Source organism: Anabrus simplex, chromosome 6, assembly GCF_040414725.1.
Source record: "Anabrus simplex isolate iqAnaSimp1 chromosome 6, ASM4041472v1, whole genome shotgun sequence".
Taxonomy (NCBI): domain Eukaryota; kingdom Metazoa; phylum Arthropoda; class Insecta; order Orthoptera; family Tettigoniidae; genus Anabrus; species Anabrus simplex.
Window position 1 is genome coordinate 248,257,652 of NC_090270.1, and position 22,812 is coordinate 248,280,463.

A 22,812-nucleotide genomic window follows, 5' to 3' on the forward strand; every position below is an offset into this window, starting at 1 on the left:
TGAATTTTCTTTTTCTAGTATTTTCTGGAGGAAGGGGTGTAGAGTGGACATTTCGTGGAAGAGGGGGGAGGTGATTTGGATGCTGTTGTGAATAGTAAATTGGTAGCGCAACTTTCGCTTTAGCCCCTTTAAACAAAAGGTAAACCGTACTCATAACTTTTTTATTTCTTGTTGGTATTTATGCTCTGGACATCCTTTGGATCCGGTTGAATGACTCCCCTTACAGTACGCACATTTTTGAAACTGTTCGGTACATTAATTGGTAGGATGTGCAAGAGAACATTTTCTGCACCTTACAAATTGAGCTTTGCACTGTTTTTATGTGTGACCATACCGTTGGCATTTTCGACATAATATGGGTGAGAAAATGAACTGTTCAACTTGTAAATATACGCTAAAAAGGGAAACGTATTGAGGCAAAGCCTGGGTTCGGAAAATAATTTTAACAGACCCTGTAGGCAGATACTCAGTATTCTCATTATTAACTACTCGTCTGTTGAGTCTTTGTACTAACTTAATGGGAACGGTAGATTGTATCTATTTGAGTATTTCAAGTTCCGTGAGGTTTTTATCAACGTCTCGGATCAGGCCAACTCTCAGTATATTTGAGGACGGAATGTATGCTTTTAACTTTAATGTGTCGAGAATGGAATGGCACAAAAAATCGTTAGCTTGTAAGCCAGTAGTACATGACACTTCCAAACGATTCCTTCCCTTTCGGGTAATGGATTTCACATTTAAATCATTTTCGTGAAAATATCGCCCAAGTGGCGTAGGGTGTAATTGTCCAAGATGCTGGTTATTACTGGATTCTACGAATACGTTAAATGGGCCATAATGGTTTGGAAGGTAAAATTCCTGTTCTATTTGAACACTAGTACCGTTATCTACTTGATTATTCTTTTGAGCAGTTGATTGTTCAGAGCTTTGAAGTGATTCATTTTCCATTGAAACTTCTACTTCCTGATTCATTGGTATTTGATCACTCAAATAATGTCCGCTTCCTCCGCTGGAGGCGGCCATCGTACCTACAAATAACTAACAATTAATATTGATTAAGTGATACACACAGTATATCAAATGTATAGGAATCACACGTGATACACTCAATGCACTAGTGAACTGAAGCGAACAGCTTGAATGATCCGCACGAACTTGTAAAACAATCACTAACGCAAACGTAAAACGTTATGTAGACCTCAGAAATCCTCAATGTACCACGCGGATACTTATAAACTTTCTATTTTCCGAAGTTCAAAACAACACCTCTTTACAGATGCTAAGGTAAACAAACTTCTACCGAATCCGCCTCGCTGGTCGTGAAACTGGTTCCCGCTCGGGCTTGCAAATCGCATCGTTTTGCCACTAGGTGCACGCTTCTTAGACATAAAATTGTGCGGGCGAGGTACTCATTCAAACATTCACGAGCGTGTCAAGACGTATTTTTGTATTTTATGAGCTTTCTTGTGCTAGTGCAGATGATTATAATTGAGTGATTGAAATTAATGACCGTATTTAAGTAATGTGAACATCGGATAAACTTAAAAACATGGTGTACTGTAGTGTTCCTAATTGCAAATCAAAGATCTCAAAAGAGTGTGGTATTTCATTTCATAGATTTCCGAAAGACGAGGAAATTGAAACTAAATGGTGTTTGGCAATTTCTCGTCAGGGAAATAGACTGAGATCTCTGTGGAAACCTAGTGTACATTCCACTGTTTGCAGTAAGCATTTTAAGGACTCCGATTACAGTGTAAGCACAGCATTAAAAATGCTACTTCCGAACGTCACTCCATCCGTATTTCAAGAATTTCCCGGACACAAACAAACATAATCACGTACAGGAAGACCACTTAAGAGGAAGGCTTTAGAAGTGGGAAATGAAATTAAACCCTACAAGAAAATTGAACTTCATGTGGAACCAAGCACATCTACAGCCAGTGAAGAGAATGACCTTCCACCTGCACTTATCAGTGAACCATTATGTAAAAGCAAAACCATACAGTATTCTATTAAACATAAACTATACTGCACTAAATTAGGTTTGAAACTGAAAAGAATAGCCAGGAAATGTAGGAAACAAAGAACACTTATAGCAAAACAAAATGGGAGCATCAACTCAAAAATGAAAAAATAAACATGGACTTGACAGTCAACTAAATAAAATTACAGGACTGTCTGAACAATGTGATTTGAAAGCAAATTTCTTGATTGAGCAGATTCAGGCTTTTTGTAAACAAAAATGTAATTTCAGAGAGAACACTATAAAGGTCTGCATTTTACTGCCCAACAGGTCATCTTCAGGCTACAGGTTCCTAAGATCTCTTAATATTTTGCACCTACCTCACCAAAAACTTTAAAAACTTGCATTGGCCATTCCAGATGAGAGACAGGAATTACTTATTTGGTACGAGCTCGTCTGGTTGTAAAAAAGAAATCGTTACATCATGATAATGAAAAATTAGGTTCTCTCATCAGAGATGAGATGGCAATAAAATCAAAGCTGGTCTACGACAGGAATTTGGATATGCTTCTTGGAATGACTGATGTAGAGAGAGATGCTGTCGGTATTGAAGATAAGCTTGCTAATAAATTGCTCTGCATTCTGTTCAAAGGTCTTTCCACACATTACAGGATTCCTGTATCATAATATTTTACACACAGCCTGGAAGGAGGTCAACCAGCCAAATTAACACGCGAGGCCTTACAGGTTGTTGAAGACTGGATTCCAAGTCGTCGGAACTGTGACAGACAATTGTCAAGTGAATGTTGCCATGTTTCGTTCCTTGTGTTAAAAGGAGGCAGATCTTGTACATCCAATTCAGCACCAATTATATCCCAGCAGGCCTATATTTTTGAGTTTTGACCCTAGCCATATATTAAAAATGTAAGATCACAACACCTGAACGGGACTTTTAAAGCAAATGGTAACATGATAACTGAAGACCATGTGAAAAATCTGTATCACCTTCAAAAACGATTGGTAGTGAAACCTGTGCGGAAATCAACGTAGAAAGTAGTATGGAAAAGATGAATGTTGCAAGGGCTAAAGTAATATTCTCGACAGACACTACTGCTGGCCTAAGGATTTTGGATAAGGTAAGCCTAGAAGAAATTGGTGACAGGAACAGCTTCAATGAAACCATAAATTTTCTTGAAATTTCAAACATGGTATGATATTCATGATATCTGCAACACTACACATGCCATTACTTCCAGAAATTCTAATAAATTTATTTTCAGCATTCTTGATGATGATAGACTCTCCTGGTTGACCAATGACTTTATTTCATACGTTGAAGCAATTCAAGCAAATTCAGACAAATCCAACAGATTCACAAGAGAAACATTTCAAGCTTTAGTGCTCACAACTCTATCAACAGCTGCATGCATCAAGTATCTGTTATCCATAAACTTCCATTATGTCTTAACCAGAAACTTCACAAGTGATGACGTTGAACTCTTTTATAGTCATTTAAGGTAAAAGGGAGGATTGAATGACATGTTGGACACAAGGTCATGTTTTTACGCTATGGAAGCAACACTTCAGACTGCTATCATTGCAGCTTCTAATCATGGAAATGTCGAAATTAGGAATGGTAGCAAATCTGATTTGCATCCATTCATAAACAGGGGAAAAGAGTCAGAAGTGCAAGTGAATGGTGGAGGCATTGACATTCCAAACATTCCCCCTCATGTTCTACAAATTCTGGAAAAACCAGTTCAAGGTAGGCCAACTGAACTTCTGTTTACATAAGCCAGTAGTGTAGGAAAATATAGGATCATAATATTTCACGTCACTAATTTAACAAACATTTTTATAAATGCTTACAAATGATTTGATCTTTAACTCAGCAGTGATAATTAATTTTTTCTGTTTTCGGAATCTGTAGTTACTCTGTCATCAATTTCACTGGCAATGATAGCTGTATATTTGATACACGCAGCAGAATAAGGAACTAACTGTGACAGTTGTCTACAGATAATATCCTTAGCTGCAACTAATAGTCCTCCAGTATGCTTAATCCGTTTTCAAGACAGGTGAGTGTTAATGTACCCCAATGCTTTCTTCAGGGCTTTGATACAAATGTGTTACGATTTTGTTATTGAAGCAGTACACTATCTCCCAAGAAAACACCATCTACCGATCTGTATCCACTACCTGAAAGACAGGTTTTTAAGGAAACTCATGTGCAGGACCTGAAATAATGAAACTTTGCCATTATTGTTGCTGCAGAAATTGCTCAAGCCTTTGTTGGACAATATCGCAAGGAATATTTCATCAAAGTGCCAAAATATTCCGAATCTGGACCGAAAGCCTTTGAACAGAAAAGTGTTAAAGTTAAGTTAGGCTAGGCAGTGATGTAAGATTCAAATGGTGACTCTGAACTGAAGCCCCATTACAAATACTACATTTTAAGTAATAGCTTTTACGTGAGTATAAGTAAGGTAAGGGTTTTTCTGCCCGAAGGCAGGTCCGAATATCCGCAGAGGTGTTCCTGAGCCGGAATTTACGTGCGGTAGGGTAGCCAGTTCCTTTCCGCTCCTCCATTCCCTTACCCCCACCAACAGTGCGTGGCAACCCATCCAACACCTGACCACGTCCAATGTTGCTTAACTTCGGAGATCTCGCGAGATCCGGTGTTTCAACACGGCTACGGCCGTTGGCACGTGAATATAAAGTGACTATAGATTTCCCAAATACTTTAAAACACCTTTGTAAATATGTATAAATTCGTATTGACCGTGAGTCCATACTACGACGACTCATAACCTCAAGATACTGATGTAAATAAGTTTCCAACAGGACACGTTAATATCATATAGACGGGATTATTTGCACTACATCAAAAATGGGTCACGAGCAACATTCGAAACACGTGGCTTCTCCGTAAGTATCATAAATTGACTATATATTAGCGAATTTTCACAAGCACTTGTCACAAAATCCATAGAGAGATATTTAAAACTTGTGTCTAAGAACGGCGATTCTAGCGGGAGAACTGAAAACTAAATTCGGTGACCCCACTTCTCATGGCTCATTTCCCAGCCGTGTATAATAGCGTAAGCAACGCGTTAAACTCTAACTTCGTTTGACTAGTGAGTCTTATGAGCTTCTTAACTCGTATCCTCCTCTACGTAACTGTAACCCAATCTATTTGCTGTAACCTATGATGACGTCCCGTTCTCGACCTGTAACACTAGTGTTTCTACAAGTGTTGAACAATTCTATCCATCATACGTAAAACCAAATAGAGTAGAGACAATACCGACACTCACGGATTTAGCCTTGTTAAAATGGGAGACAATTCGACGGTGGCGCTCCTAGTGACTTGACCTGAAAAGTCGCGCTAAATTCAAATATCAATGGAAATGCATATACGAAAATGGATAAATAAAGAAAGAAAGTATTATTGTGATAAATGAAGACTTATTTAATAGGTTACTATTTAAAGACTGACATTAGACATATAAACAGGATGTGAGATGGACTGCTGTGAAATGGCTTGATCTTTCATTTACGCATTACTTTTTTTTTTTGCTTTAGCATTCCTGCCTGAACTTTTACGGTTAGATTTGTCTTTTTTCTCTTTTAAAAAATTGTATCATCACATTAAAACACTTGTCAATAAAAATATCGGTACATTCCTTACACACATGATGCAATGAATTAACATTTAAAATCTGTACAATTTTCCTCTTAACATGAAGCCCACTAACAGAAAGAAAATCTATAAAATCCCGGCTTTAATATGAGAAGAGGGATAGAAGAAAGAAAAGTATGAAAATGTTGTCGATAGTGATGCTTTGAGTAATATTTACGTACAATTAGAGTAAAAATTTAACATACCCTTGGCTGTATAGTCAAGAATTTTTAAAGTCGCTGGCCTGGAAATGATCTGAACAGATCTTATAATTCTTATATAAGCGTAACGCCCCTTCTTACTTGTACATCTTCTCCAAATAACTTCTGTGACATTTCAAAACCCACAGATCACACCTACAACAACACAGCGGTAGGTTAACTGCTGCATTATACAATAAAATATGCGTATTAGAATTTAAGCCAGTTAAAATATGGATCAAGCAGGTCAGAAGATTATAATAATAATTTATTAAGGTACGCTCGAAAGAGCATTAACTACAAACCAAAGATACTTTAACACTCATGGAGCCTTGATTCGGAGTACAATACCAATATCATAATAAAATTGAAATGATCTCCCGAACAGGGATTAGTTTCCACTGCTGTAATCAGACAAAGATTTTGTCCTCATCTGACATACTGTTATATGATACAAGGTACATTTCCGTCCTCATAATTCACACACACACACACACACACACACACACACACACACACACACACACACCATTCATTCTCACAAATCTTATAATGAAATCCTTGAATGGCCAGTCTCGTTACGGTATGTCTTTGCTCCTGGTTCGGCTTTGTCCAGTTGCGGTCGATCATCGCTGATGTTCCATAAAAATCAATATCTATCTCTGTTCTCTTCGTCCTCCTACGTTCCAGTAATTTGTTGGATGCCTCAGTAGAAGGCAGACGTATTTTAGATCCTCCATAAAAAAGTTTCCTTGGCAAGGACGTAAACAAGTCTAGATGGTGCATATTTTCCCACCCTAAGGGCATATTTTAGGAAACGAGATTTCACCTATTCTATGCGATCTAAGTCAGAGATGGTCAGATTTTCCCATATTAGTTCCAGACTGTAGGTAACTATGAGTGATATCATCGTATCAACAATTCTCATGGCTGTCTTCAGCGATAGTGCTGCGATGTTCTTTACCCTGCATGTTGCTTTCGTGGCCTCTGCAGGTCAGAAGATTATGAGGTACTATAAAAATCTCTTTGTCACTGGAAGAATATAAATGCAAACACAATATTACTGACATTTTCTTGTCACGAGGGTAGCGAAAGAAAGACCGCGCATTCTTCTCTACTTCATAGTTACTGCAGCCAAACACAGCACATACCTTTCCCCTCATGTTGAGAGGAGTTATCAAGGAATGACACACGCTATTTAATTATGTCAACTCACTGACAACGCATAAATAACACCAAAAACTTCACACACAAATGCACGTGTTCTTATGGTAGAATCAGTAGTTCTCAGGTCTACCCGCTAGAGAGAGCTCTAATAGCTGTCCCTCGATATCTCGCTGAGTGTTGCGTATTGTCTCTACTGTATTTGGTAGAACTCAGTCTGTTTCTCTATGCGGCAAAATAAATGTTGTGTCTGGGTAATGGCTTTTCAGCAGAGTCCAATAAAATCCTAAGAAGAAGGAGGAGAAGTAAAACAGGAAGAAGATGAAGAAAAGTTTTGCGTTCGGAATTTTTGTATAATCAAAGACAACTAGATACTAGTAGATACTATATGCGAACCTTTCCTTGAGCCCTGAGTGCTGAATCGGTAGACTTCGGTTATCTTCGACATCCATATTTGCAACCTTTGAAACACAAACTATGCATCGGTTTGCGACATCTGGCGTACACTTTACGAACCGGTACTGATGTTGTTTACACAGCAAAGTCAAACTATATAATTCATGCTAGGAACAAGATTCGCATCGAGAAATGTTATATAATGTTAAATAATGTATGTATGTATGTATGTATGTATGTATGTATGTATGTATGTATGTATGTATGTATGTATGTATGTATGTATGTATGTATGTATGTATGTATGTATGTATGTATGTATGTATGTATGTATGTATGTATGTATGTATGTATGTATGTATGTATGTATGTATGTATGTATGTATGTATGTATGTATGTATGTATGTATGTATGTATGTATGTATGTATGTATGTATGTATGTATGTATGTATGTATGTATGTATGTATGTATGTATGTATGTATGTATGTATGTATGTATGTATGTATGTATGTATGTATGTATGTATGTATGTATGTATGTATGTATGTATGTATGTATGTATGTATGTATGTATGTATGTATGTATGTATGTATGTATGTATGTATGTATGTATGTATGTATGTATGTATGTATGTATGTATGTATGTATGTATGTATGTATGTATGTATGTATGTATGTATGTATGTATGTATGTATGTATGTATGTATGTATGTATGTATGTATGTATGTATGTATTGCACCCGTCCACCTCCCGAGTCCCAGACTAGCATTTATCTCAGGGGTGTCGGTTCATTATTTAAATCATCAAATATAAATATAACGGCATAATAGAACACGGGGATGAACGGAGCAACTTAAAATTAAAAGGGGGAAGGCTCGATTGTAACTTGAATTTAAGGACTCCATGATAGGACTAGGAAGTGACTGTTACTTTAAAAAGGGCATTATCTAACTACAATAAAAAGATTATGAGAGTGGTTTCCTTTGAAATAATTTGCCAGAAGGAGCGGTTTATTACGCCATTTGACGTATAAAACTTTGATACACGTGGCAACAATATTTGAATTTACACACATGTTACATATATAAATCACTTGCCATACCGCAAGTGGTATCAATATCTTGCTGCGTTGCTTCTGAAATAAAATGACATTTTGGAGGTATAATTTACGGATCGATTCCATTTGAATCGAACCGTTACTCAAGGATATAGCTTCCTTCTATCGGGAGCCCGAGCATAACCCATGTTACGGTCGGCTTCCCGTTTTAACTAAGATGATGTACTCCGGCTATATACATTTTTCCGAGACCGGTACTCGGACTGGGTAATGTTTCTCGTGAAGTGCGAAAACTGGATTCCACGGACAGTCCCTATCTTACGATGTCCAGCTGATGCCATACCAATGAATTAGCATATACATATTATTTACATGTGATCTGAATTGTCCCCAGTTAGCCTCAGTAGACTACTGACACAGATGAGATAACGAGAAGCGGTGGGAAATACCGTGGCCATGGCCCCCCTCGCATCGCGAGCGAAGTAAACAAACACGCAAGTATGTAACATCGTCCCATACGGAAACCGTACAATAACGCGGTAAAAAAATGATTCTAATATTATCACTCTCATTATTCAACATACGAATAGAGGGATGTTGTCACCAAGTAATTTAATCCACGAAATTATCATCCTCGAAATTATTATTATTATTATTATTATTATTATTATTATTATTATTCAACGGTTCCTGGCACTGTCACGTTTGATTAATATCATCATTATTATGCGGGATGCAAACACAAATGGTTATTACTGTTATTATTATTATATCCCTCTCGTGGTTATTATTATTATTAATTAATAGGTGACTCAAGATATTATTATTATTCACGTCACTAAAAAGGTTATTATTATTAATGGACCGGTCATTTACGCCAAAACATATATATTAAGATATCGGTGCAATTACAAACATTTCACTGATCAACCAACGACATCATTACAGTTATTATTATGACAATTATTATTGATCCGATCGCGATGATTCAACATCGTCCTTACATTGTTATTATTATTATCGGTTGCATATTATCATTTAGATTCCCGTTTAACATCTTCATCAACGCTCAATTAATTAAGGCGGTCCAATCCTTTATCTGCAATATTTATTATTATTATTATCACGACATCATGATTGTCCTCACTCGTTATTACAATGAATACAATATACGACCATTTCTGTGGAATCTGAACTCTCATTATCCTTAGATCCGTTGTATCTCAACGAATAACTGTGCAGTCTATTTATTTCGTACATGCTGTCACGGGTTCGAATTCTACCCGCTGCGTAACTCAGTATTTCTCTGTGACACTGCCCGTACATTTTACACTCATATCAATATCCTAAGTGTCTCTCGTACGGAATTTATTTTCATCTCTATCTCAATATTCCTCGATTCATTTATTTATTCCTCACAGAATTATCAACTGACTTATTTATTCATTTCGGACATCGTACGACCTTTTATTATCTGACTGCAAATTCTTTCACATTTTCTATCTCATTTGGATCTATGCCTTAGTTCATTCTCCACAAATAATCGTAACATCTTGAAATTATATTTACCAAAATTTGACAATCATGGTCTCGTAATATTAGCACTACATGTTCCGGCTAATGAATCGCAACTTCAAAACGCGACATTTATACGTAAAAAAAAAATATTGGACCGTAATTTAAACCACACGTTCATTAACATGTACGGATTATTAACACCGATCTACATTTCAATATTATTAATCGATCAAATTAAATTATCACGCACTTTAATCCCAAATTAAAACGACCTCCCGTCATTAAATGATTCCCAATAAACTCAACACTTGATCACATAAATTATTATGAATTATTATTATCTCCAAATCGGATTAAAAAAATATCTTCACAAAAAAAATAGTTATATTATTTATTTATTATTATTATTAATATTTAAAAAATAATAATTTCGCCTGTAATACGGTAGTCCACTCTTATTATGTTTAACGCATAACCCCTTTTACAAATTCAATTTATTCTGGCACTAATCACTCCAGATATGATTTACTTGGAAATATTATATTAATCGCATCTCACAAATTTAACAACTTCACTTTGAAAATATGACCATATTAATTTCAACAAAACACACTTGGTATGGCGAAGCTGGATTTTCCTTCCATGTCATTAAATGGCTCGTTAAAATGACAAAACATAAAAGCACATATCGGGTCTTATTTAACTAGCATAATCAAAATCAAATGTAAAGAAATTTATCGACTACAAAGAAAATATGAATGCATGCATGACTTAACGTACTACACTATATATACAAATTTACATCTCCAACAAACTGAATACATAAAAGACCCGATTATTTACATTATTATGATTTACTACTGTCCGTGCTACAAATTTAGGATGGGGTCGTTAAGCGACCCATCTTGTTACAGAAGGTAACCAAGTATAATCAAATTATTCCCATTTTTCCCATCACGATAACATTTCCCAAATATATTTTACAGTTTAGTACTCATCTTAGTTATCGGTATTTCATTGCAGCTTTGCAGACGAGAGGCTCCATCCAGCCCCTCTCTGCGTTTTACTCCTCCATCCTTGATGGCGTAGTTTCACAAAAGATTTCCTGGCACATTATCATTTTACACTCATATCTTGACTGCCACAAACCTTCACCATTTACAACGTTAACACAACAAATTTCTATCCTAGACCCAAGAATTTAATATATTTACACTATTTAATCTTCGTCCACCTACCGCACAATGGACCTGGACACGTACGACGAGGTGTCAACTATTTCGCCCGTCGCGATACGCCCGATTTATACGGCATTCTTGACGTGTTCATTACATCGGTTCGGTATAGCTAAGTACAGGCTACTACTTCCTTAAAGTACTGTTCGTCACACAGTCTATTATGTACGTACTTATGGTGATATATTGTATACTACTCTCTTGCAGGGTAATTACTTTACGTCACTGATTATTCATAAATAACAAACACTATCCTACGTTAACTATTTCCAGATTTAACATGTTGCTTGAGCGCGATCACACTTTACAAACACTGGCGGATGCTCGCGCCATTAAATGACTGTACGTCCGTAGAATTCTAAGTTACCGGCGACCAACAGTTCAGCTCCCGATATTCAATTCACGTGTGCTGGCGACCGTCAATTCAGCTCCAACGATTCAAGACAAGTGTGCTGGCGACCGTCAATTCAGCTCCAACGATTCAAGACAAGTGTGCTGGCGACCGTCAATTCAGCTCCAACGATTCAAGACAAGTGGCTGGCGACCGTCAATTCAGCTCCAACGATTCAAGACAAGTGGCTGGCGACCGTCAATTCAGCTCCGTATATATGGATGAAGCCTTTTTCCCGCGGATTCGTTGACGTCATGCCCCTTAGGGAGGGGGTGGATTTTTAATATCGGTACTTGCACTCCGAATTGGAAGTTAAAATTTACATCAAATTAATCCACTCCGCTAGCATATCTGCTGGATAAAATATGAACTCCTGGTGATCACAGATTTAGGAGATATGGGTGGATTTAGCTCCTCACATTTCGCGCCTTTGTAAGCGTCCCTGACAACGTGGTCTTCGTTCAGCCAATGAGATTCAAGTTGTCTGGTTTCCAAGAAATCCAGCCTTCAATTTATTTAATTTGCCAATAAGTATTGATTATTTTTCCATGCGTGACATCTAATAAATTCATTACATCCATCCGCGTACTCATATTAATTTATTACTGATTACTTTTGTAGTTACGAAAATATCTCATCCCTCATTCCTTAAGATGGTATCACTGAGTCTCCCATCAAATTTTTACTATTGGCCGGCAAGCGGTCACGTGATTTAAATCTCCACCTGCTCGAACTTAGGCTAGCGAACGTACACTCAGCCGCTGTACTTTTCCATGAGGTCATGGAATTTCCGTCCTACCAAAAATATCCCAAGGTCTTACTCATGTGGTGGGTTTTCTTTGTATGACTCTCCCCCTTCCTCTTTCTGACCAAGACTTATTTGTGGACTCTGTATTTCCTTGTACGCCAACTAATGATATTCCCTGCTGTGAAGTAGCTAAAAGTTGTCGGGTTGAGCTAATCCGTCAGGCTCCAGTCTGTCGTCCTTCCTTCGCTCTGATTTCGACATTACCTAAACGAAATATTTTCAAATACACTCCTCTGTATTTCAATAAATGTATCATATTATTTTACCGATCAAATCATGACTGACTATGGGCCTAAGTCACTCGGGTTCATCTTCCTCTTGCCCAGGTAAAAAAAAATCTAGTGAGCATCATGAGATTTTTTTTTTTATGATGTGTCCATATCATCACTATCATGATTTGACATCGGATCCTCTGTTCTGCGACGGCTATTGATTTCGTCTCTCAACATCTGGTTCCTGACCCTTAACTCCTCGTTCTGTCTTTCGATTTGATGGATCGTATTGACAAATTCCTGCACGTCGCTGTCTATCTCTCCACACTCTGGACATGGCCTTGCTTCAATTGGTGTATGGATTACTTGGACTTCTTCTTCCCTTCCGTCATCTTCTTCATCCTCTTCTTCGACATCATCTTCTTCCGGCTCGTCATCTGCTTCCTCTCGTTCATCCTCTGCTTCCAGTCACATCTCTTTGCTTCCTTGTCCCGAATCGAACGTCGGTGCATTCGGGTTCAAGTCGCTGCCACCTATCCTTGCTCTTTGGAATTGCAAGCTCTCCGCTCCTGTCGCTTCCTCATCACGGCCTCGATCATGGATCGCCCCCTTCCATTTTCTCTTGTTCAGCTCTTCTATGTACCGCCTAGACTCTTGATATCTGTCATCCTTCTCCTGACGAGATCCTCCCTGGTAATATCTCGGGTTCCCTTGATTCCTAGCTGGATACGGCCTGTAATTACTTCTCTGGCATCCACGGTATCCCCTGTCGGCTCGAAAATTTCCTTGGTTTGTTTGCCGGTTGCCTTCCGCAAAATTCCTTGGTCTCGTCCATTGTCGCGGCTTCCACTCCGTATTATATGCTCGACGAGGTTCTGGATCAGTACTAGTTCCCTGGTTCTTCGTACTAGTGGTCTTCGGTTCGATTGTCCGTTCGATATTATTCACCTGTTGGTCCCTGCTCCTAATTTGTCTCGGGTTCGAATGATGCGTTGTGAGGTCTAATTGACGTAATAAAGCCTCCGCATCGACAGCTGTCTGGACATTTGACGCTATCATCATTCGTTGGACCTCGAATGGCAATTGCTTTCCAATGGCGCTAATCAATTCTGTTTCGCTCATTGGATTATCAAGCTCCCGTAGCTTGTGAAATTGTGCCACAAAGTAATCAGAGAATTTCGTTGGTGAAGATGTTGCATATCGTCTGGAGTATACTTCCAGCCTTAACTCCTGCTGTTCCTGAATACTCCAGAACTTTTGGAGAAAAGCCCGCCGAAATCCTTCAAAATCTTCAAAAGTATACAAGAAAGCCCTGAACCATACAGCTGGTGCTCCGTCTAGGAATTTCTCGACTGTTCGCAGTTGTCGCTCTACTGGTATTTTATTCTCACTTATATAACCGGCGATTTCCCGGATGAAACCTTTCGGGGTAATATGCCCACGGGCATCGAACTTTGGTGGCTTGTCATCAGACATCTTAATGACGTGTACCACCGATGTCGGGATAGCACTTGATGACGTAGACGACCCATCTCTGTTTTCAAACTTGAAACCGTGTGTATCAGCATGGGATAGGCCTCCTTTCTTATGAATCCCCTGGTTATCATGGGGTTCGTATTCGCGATATTGGAGGTTAAAATCTTGGCTAGACGCTGATGGTTCCAACCTAGCCTTCAACATCTCCAAGTCTTTTCGCATGTCATCCATTCCGTCGGGATTACAACTTGACATTTCTTTTGTGCCGGAATTTTGCCCATTATACGCCTTGCATTGTTCTAATAGGCTAACTTCCGTGTCGGCAAATGATTGGCCCTGTTCGATTAGATCTTCCGTCCGCTGGAATAACGCTAAGTTTGCGTCTTCGCACTTAGTTATTCTCTGGCTACGGTCTTCTAAATTTATAGTTAGTTCTTCGACTTTGTTTTTCAGTCCTGCTACGATGACAAGTGTACGTGCGGCTTCCCCACGTAACTCGTTCATGCCCTTGTCATGCTTGTCCAAGGTGCCAGCTATCTGCGCGCATTTTTCTTCGACTTGTCCCCGGACGATGTCATTCTCCTTCCGACATTCATCCCGAATTTCCTCTATGTGTGATTCTATGTCTTTTCTGTCAGTTACTCGTAGAGCGGCGAGTTCCTTGACACTAGCGTTCAATTTTTCCTTAATTTCTGCGCGTTCCATTTGAGCCTCATCTCTAACGCGGTCAACCTTTTCGTTAACGATGGTAATGTACGCATCCATGTGCACCTTTAATTCATCCTTCGCGAAGTGACATGCTTCCTGGACTTGAGTTAACTTGTCCCTAAGTTCCTGTCCCATCGCTACGCTCGCGGCCTGAACTGCATCTATTTGTGCCTTGAGTTCTGTTTTATTAACTTCGCACGCAGCCTGTACCTGGTCTATTTTATTCTCTAGTGAAACACTCGCGGCCTGTACTTTGTCTAATTTGTCCTCTAATGAAACATTATTAACCTTCATTTGTTCTGCAAGTTCATGTTTAACTGAAACATTATCAGCCTGCATTTGATCAACTTTATTTTCTAACGAAACACTATTAGCCTGTACTTGATCTATTTTATTCTCTACCGAAACACTATTAGTCTGTAATTGATCTAACCTTCGTTCCATTGGACCAATACTTGCAGCCAATGCTTGCATCAAGTCCTCTAACGTGAGAGTTTTCATCTCTCCCTGTCCTTCTACCACTATGTCCTGGGATCGCTCCCCACCGTCGTCAGACATTATAACTTTTCTTGAGAAAGCAAAAGGGCCGATCGGCCTCTCGCCTTGCTGCACACGAAGGAATACGCTATTGGGTCTAGGCCCTATCCTATGACATTATACCCCTACACTAACTTTCATTTAACAAAAAGAAATTTGACTTTAAAACTTGTTTACATTTGCCGGTCATTCAACTTGAATGCTGGCTTGCGCCTAAGATTTCACAATAAACCGCTCCAATATAACAACAACAACAACATTAAAAACAACGATGAAGTTGGAAATCTCCTGCCCTGAAATACGTTAATTTTAAATTTATACCATCTCAACCTCTTTTTAAATAACAACTTGAACTGGTGCTCAGTAATATTTTTACCATTTCAAGCCTTCCTAAACAGCTGTTTATAATATTCATCTCATGTCCAATGACATTTAAATGGAGTCCTGAATTACCAAAATAATATTAAATTTCATATGGGAAAAGAGAAACATCAAATCTTCGAGCTTATTGAATTTTGAATCATTGCCAAACTTGAAGAGATTAGCAATGGATTATATTAATACACTAGTCAAATCTAGCTCCGTTCGAAACTAACCTTACTCTAGCATGATATTACGTTACAAGTGAACACACACTTGACCGTGATGCGGTCATCAATTAATAAAAATCAAAAATTTAAAAATATAAAATTTGGAAAAAAAATATAAAAATATAAAAATTGATTAGCAATAAAATTTGCCTCTCTGCCGTTCTTAAAGCAACACTTTGCCGTTCTTAAAGCCCCACTTTGGGCCAGCCATTTTGCACCCGTCCACCTCCCGAGTCCCAGACTAGCATTTATCTCAGGGGTGTCGGTTCATTATTTAAATCATCAAATATAAATATAACGGCATAATAGAACACGGGGATGAACGGAGCAACTTAAAATTAAAAGGGGGAAGGCTCGATTGTAACTTGAATTTAAGGACTCCATGATAGGACTAGGAAGTGACTGTTACTTTAAAAAGGGCATTATCTAACTACAATAAAAAGATTATGAGAGTGGTTTCCTTTGAAATAATTTGCCAGAAGGAGCGGTTTATTACGCCATTTGACGTATAAAACTTTGATACACGTGGCAACAATATTTGAATTTACACACATGTTACATATATAAATCACTTGCCATACCGCAAGTGGTATCAATATCTTGCTGCGTTGCTTCTGAAATAAAATGACATTTTGGAGGTATAATTTACGGATCGATTCCATTTGAATCGAACCGTTACTCAAGGATATAGCTTCCTTCTATCGGGAGCCCGAGCATAACCCATGTTACGGTCGGCTTCCCGTTTTAACTAAGATGATGTACTCCGGCTATATACATTTTTCCGAGACCGGTACTCGGACTGGGTAATGTTTCTCGTGAAGTGCGAAAACTGGATTCCACGGACAGTCCCTATCTTACGATGTCCAGCTGATGCCATACCAATGAATTAGCATATACATATTATTTACATGTGATCTGAATTGTCCCCAGTTAGCCTCAGTAGACTACTGACACAGATGAGATAACGAGAAGCGGTGGGAAATACCGTGGCCATGGCCCCCCTCGCATCGCGAGCGAAGTAAACAAACACGCAAGTATGTAACATCGTCCCATACGGAAACCGTACAATAACGCGGTAAAAAAAATGATTCTAATATTATCACTCTCATTATTCAACATACGAATAGAGGGATGTTGTCACCAAGTAATTTAATCCACGAAATTATCATCCTCGAAATTATTATTATTATTATTATTATTATTATTATTATTATTATTATTCAACGGTTCCTGGCACTGTCACGTTTGATTAATATCATCATTATTATGCGGGATGCAAACACAAATGGTTATTACTGTTATTATTATTATATCCCTCTCGTGGTTATTATTATTATTAATTAATAGGTGACTCAAGATATTATTATTATTCACGTCACTAAAAAGGTTATTATTATTAATGGACCGGTCATTTACGCCAAAACATATATATTAAGATATCGGTGCAATTACAAACATTTCACTGATCAACCAACGACATCATTACAGTTATTATTATGACAATTATTATTGATCCGATCGCGATGATTCAACATCGTCCTTACATTGTTATTATTATTATCGGTTGCATATTATCATTTAGATTCCCGTTTAACATCTTCATCAACGCTCAATTAATTAAGGCGGTCCAATCCTTTATCTGCAATATTTATTATTATTATTATCACGACATCATGATTGTCCTCACTCGTTATTACAATGAATACAATATACGACCATTTCTGTGGAATCTGAACTCTCATTATCCTTAGATCCGTTGTATCTCAACGAATAACTGTGCAGTCTATTTATTTCGTACATGCTGTCACGGGTTCGAATTCTACCCGCTGCGTAACTCAGTATTTCTCTGTGACACTGCCCGTACATTTTACACTCATATCAATATCCTAAGTGTCTCTCGTACGGAATTTATTTTCATCTCTATCTCAATATTCCTCGATTCATTTATTTATTCCTCACAGAATTATCAACTGACTTATTTATTCATTTCGGATATCGTACGACCTTTTATTATCTGACTGCAAATTCTTTCACATTTTCTATCTCATTTGGATCTATGCCTTAGTTCATTCTCCACAAATAATCGTAACATCTTGAAATTATATTTACCAAAATTTGACAATCATGGTCTCGTAATATTAGCACTACATGTTCCGGCTAATGAATCGCAACTTCAAAACGCGACATTTATACGTAAAAAAAAATATTGGACCGTAATTTAAACCACACGTTCATTAACATGTACGGATTATTAACACCGATCTACATTTCAATATTATTAATCGATCAAATTAAATTATCACGCACTTTAATCCCAAATTAAAACGACCTCCCGTCATTAAATGATTCCCAATAAACTCAACACTTGATCACATAAATTATTATGAATTATTATTATCTCCAAATCGGATTAAAAAAAATATCTTCACAAAAAAAATAGTTATATTATTTATTTATTATTATTATTAATATTTAAAAAATAATAATTTCGCCTGTAATACGGTAGTCCACTCTTATTATGTTTAACGCATAACCCCTTTTACAAATTCAATTTATTCTGGCACTAATCACTCCAGATATGATTTACTTGGAAATATTATATTAATCGCATCTCACAAATTTAACAACTTCACTTTGAAAATATGACCATATTAATTTCAACAAAACACACTTGGTATGGCGAAGCTGGATTTTCCTTCCATGTCATTAAATGGCTCGTTAAAATGACAAAACATAAAAGCACATATCGGGTCTTATTTAACTAGCATAATCAAAATCAAATGTAAAGAAATTTATCGACTACAAAGAAAATATGAATGCATGCATGACTTAACGTACTACACTATATATACAAATTTACATCTCCAACAAACTGAATACATAAAAGACCCGATTATTTACATTATTATGATTTACTACTGTCCGTGCTACAAATTTAGGATGGGGTCGTTAAGCGACCCATCTTGTTACAGAAGGTAACCAAGTATAATCAAATTATTCCCATTTTTCCCATCACGATAACATTTCCCAAATATATTTTACAGTTTAGTACTCATCTTAGTTATCGGTATTCCATTGCAGCTTTGCAGACGAGAGGCTCCATCCAGCCCCTCTCTGCGTTTTACTCCTCCATCCTTGATGGCGTAGTTTCACAAAAGATTTCCTGGCACATTATCATTTTACACTCATATCTTGACTGCCACAAACCTTCACCATTTACAACGTTAACACAACAAATTTCTATCCTAGACCCAAGAATTTAATATATTTACACTATTTAATCTTCGTCCACCTACCGCACAATGGACCTGGACACGTACGACGAGGTGTCAACTATTTCGCCCGTCGCGATACGCCCGATTTATACGGCATTCTTGACGTGTTCATTACATCGGTTCGGTATAGCTAAGTACAGGCTACTACTTCCTTAAAGTACTGTTCGTCACACAGTCTATTATGTACGTACTTATGGTGATATATTGTATACTACTCTCTTGCAGGGTAATTACTTTACGTCACTGATTATTCATAAATAACAAACACTATCCTACGTTAACTATTTCCAGATTTAACATGTTGCTTGAGCGCGATCACACTTTACAAACACTGGCGGATGCTCGCGCCATTAAATGACTGTACGTCCGTAGAATTCTAAGTTACCGGCGACCAACAGTTCAGCTCCCGATATTCAATTCACGTGTGCTGGCGACCGTCAATTCAGCTCCAACGATTCAAGACAAGTGTGCTGGCGACCGTCAATTCAGCTCCAACGATTCAAGACAAGTGTGCTGGCGACCGTCAATTCAGCTCCAACGATTCAAGACAAGTGGCTGGCGACCGTCAATTCAGCTCCAACGATTCAAGACAAGTGGCTGGCGACCGTCAATTCAGCTCCGTATATATGGATGAAGCCTTTTTCCCGCGGATTCGTTGACGTCATGCCCCTTAGGGAGGGGGTGGATTTTTAATATCGGTACTTGCACTCCGAATTGGAAGTTAAAATTTACATCAAATTAATCCACTCCGCTAGCATATCTGCTGGATAAAATATGAACTCCTGGTGATCACAGATTTAGGAGATATGGGTGGATTTAGCTCCTCACATTTCGCGCCTTTGTAAGCGTCCCTGACAACGTGGTCTTCGTTCAGCCAATGAGATTCAAGTTGTCTGGTTTCCAAGAAATCCAGCCTTCAATTTATTTAATTTGCCAATAAGTATTGATTATTTTTCCATGCGTGACATCTAATAAATTCATTACATCCATCCGCGTACTCATATTAATTTATTACTGATTACTTTTGTAGTTACGAAAATATCTCATCCCTCATTCCTTAAGATGGTATCACTGAGTCTCCCATCAAATTTTTACTATTGGCCGGCAAGCGGTCACGTGATTTAAATCTCCACCTGCTCGAACTTAGGCTAGCGAACGTACACTCAGCCGCTGTACTTTTCCATGAGGTCATGGAATTTCCGTCCTACCAAAAATATCCCAAGGTCTTACTCATGTGGTGGGTTTTCTTTGTATGACTCTCCCCCTTCCTCTTTCTGACCAAGACTTATTTGTGGACTCTGTATTTCCTTGTACGCCAACTAATGATATTCCCTGCTGTGAAGTAGCTAAAAGTTGTCGGGTTGAGCTAATCCGTCAGGCTCCAGTCTGTCGTCCTTCCTTCGCTCTGATTTCGACATTACCTAAACGAAATATTTTCAAATACACTCCTCTGTATTTCAATAAATGTATCATATTATTTTACCGATCAAATCATGACTGACTATGGGCCTAAGTCACTCGGGTTCAGTATGTATGTATGTATGTATGTATGTATGTATGTATGTATGTATGTATGTATGTATGTATGTATGTATGTATGTATGTATGTATGTATGTATGTATGTGTGTTGGCGTAAGATAATAAATGTTTAGAACAAGACCGACTACAATATATCAGACCTTAATGCTACTATCGATTGCGAGGAAAATGGCGACTTCGTGGGCGAGCGTTTGAGACATTTGGTTGGTTTATATCTGTGTTTACATTCTGTTAAAGAGTGTTATTTTGATCGAGTTATTGAAGTATGAAGTATATGTTTGGTAAAATAGTAATCTATAACGGTTTATTAGTATGGTGTTTTTTAGGAGTTTATATGATGCTATTTTTAATGTATAATAGTGTTTATATTGCCGTGCTGTATTTCACAAAATGGGTCGTTTCTGCTGCGTTCGTGGTTGTAGATCTAATTATACCGTTGCTGGAGCTTTTAAATTCCCTGAAGATAGATCACTACAGGAGAAGTGGATAAGGAATATTCACTGGGAAAATTTGTAAGTCAAAGACCAAACTATCGTAGGCTATGTTGTAACCAAAATTTGTGGTTAGGGAAGATCTGTTTCCAACCGATAATGATAAGCCTATTCGTTTTTGTTTTCTTATTCAGTCGGAGTAATTTCATGTAAGTTGGCGATAAGTATTAGTTTCTATGTAGAATATAAGTGTGTGAGTGTATTTATATGGGTCAGTGGTCAATAGGATCTGTAATTATACGCAGTCATGTGACAATATATTTGTTTTGATCGTGTTGTGAACCGGATTTAAATCGAACTAAGGCAATGCCTCTCATACATCTATTCTAAAGTTCTCTAAGGAATAAAACATTAAGAGAGAAGTGGATTAGGAACATACATCGTGAATATTTCTACAAATCAGTAGTGTGCATATGTCATCTGAGAATAAGTCTGAGATTAGGGAAGACTATGATTTCTAATTCTAAATGGTAGACCTATTCGTATTCATCGAAAAAACAATTCATTTAGATGGATGATAATTGATATGGTGATGTTCCTTCAGTGTCTATGTGCTTCAGAGTGTCGCGTGATTTAGATGCAATTGTATTTTGAAAGAATCTGTGCTTGCCTGCGGGAACATTTGGCTAGATCTTGGTGTATAACAAAACTTATAGTTGACAGATGGAGCAATCTGTACACTGTTACACTGAAGAAATAGTGACTTGTAGGGATTAGCTTCGTTTGTATCTCAGGGGTTTTATTGTACCAATACCTTCCGATTCATGTTGTGGATATCTGGTGTCAAGCAGTCTACACCAAATTGAATCTCGTCCATGTAGGTTAAAGACATCATTGTTTAGAGTCAATAGAGTTGTTTTACTCATGTTCTTCAATGGCGAAAATCCTATTATATCTTCAGTGTCTGAGCGCTTCATTGCTAAGTTTACCATAATGGTTGGAAGTGCTATAACATATGTCAACATATGATTTAAGAGTTTCCAGTAAGGAAGGCTTAACATCACCGTGGCTATTCATTGGGCTGACATAATCATTTCGGATGTTCTTCATTTTCATCGAGTGCTGAACATTAGAAATTGTCCACCATTCGAAACTAAGGCAACACGCTGTTTCATAGTTCTTATGAGAGTGAATAAATTGAGGAATTTCGCACCTTAAATTATTTTTAAACATTCAAAATGATGTTATAAATATCATTTTAACAGTTTTATAATGTATTTCCATCTATCTAGCGAAGTGTAATCTAAGAGAAAACGTTATTTGACTAAGTGAAATTTCGAAATAATCATCTTGTTGTTCTCTTTTGCTGTGGGGCTGTCCATCTATTCTAGCAGAATATGTGTGATTCTAGTTGATTATATGTGATGAGTACTTGTTCGCGAAGCGTTTTCATAGGTGCAACAGTGATTTTTCCTATGATGTTACATTTATCATGTTAAATTATCTACCACCGTTTGCAAAATATGTACGTGATCATTTCGTAATTTCTGGCGGATTGAACGAGATATTGTGTAACTCTTTCAGTGGTGTCAACACAAGTAATTTAATGTGACGCCGGGCT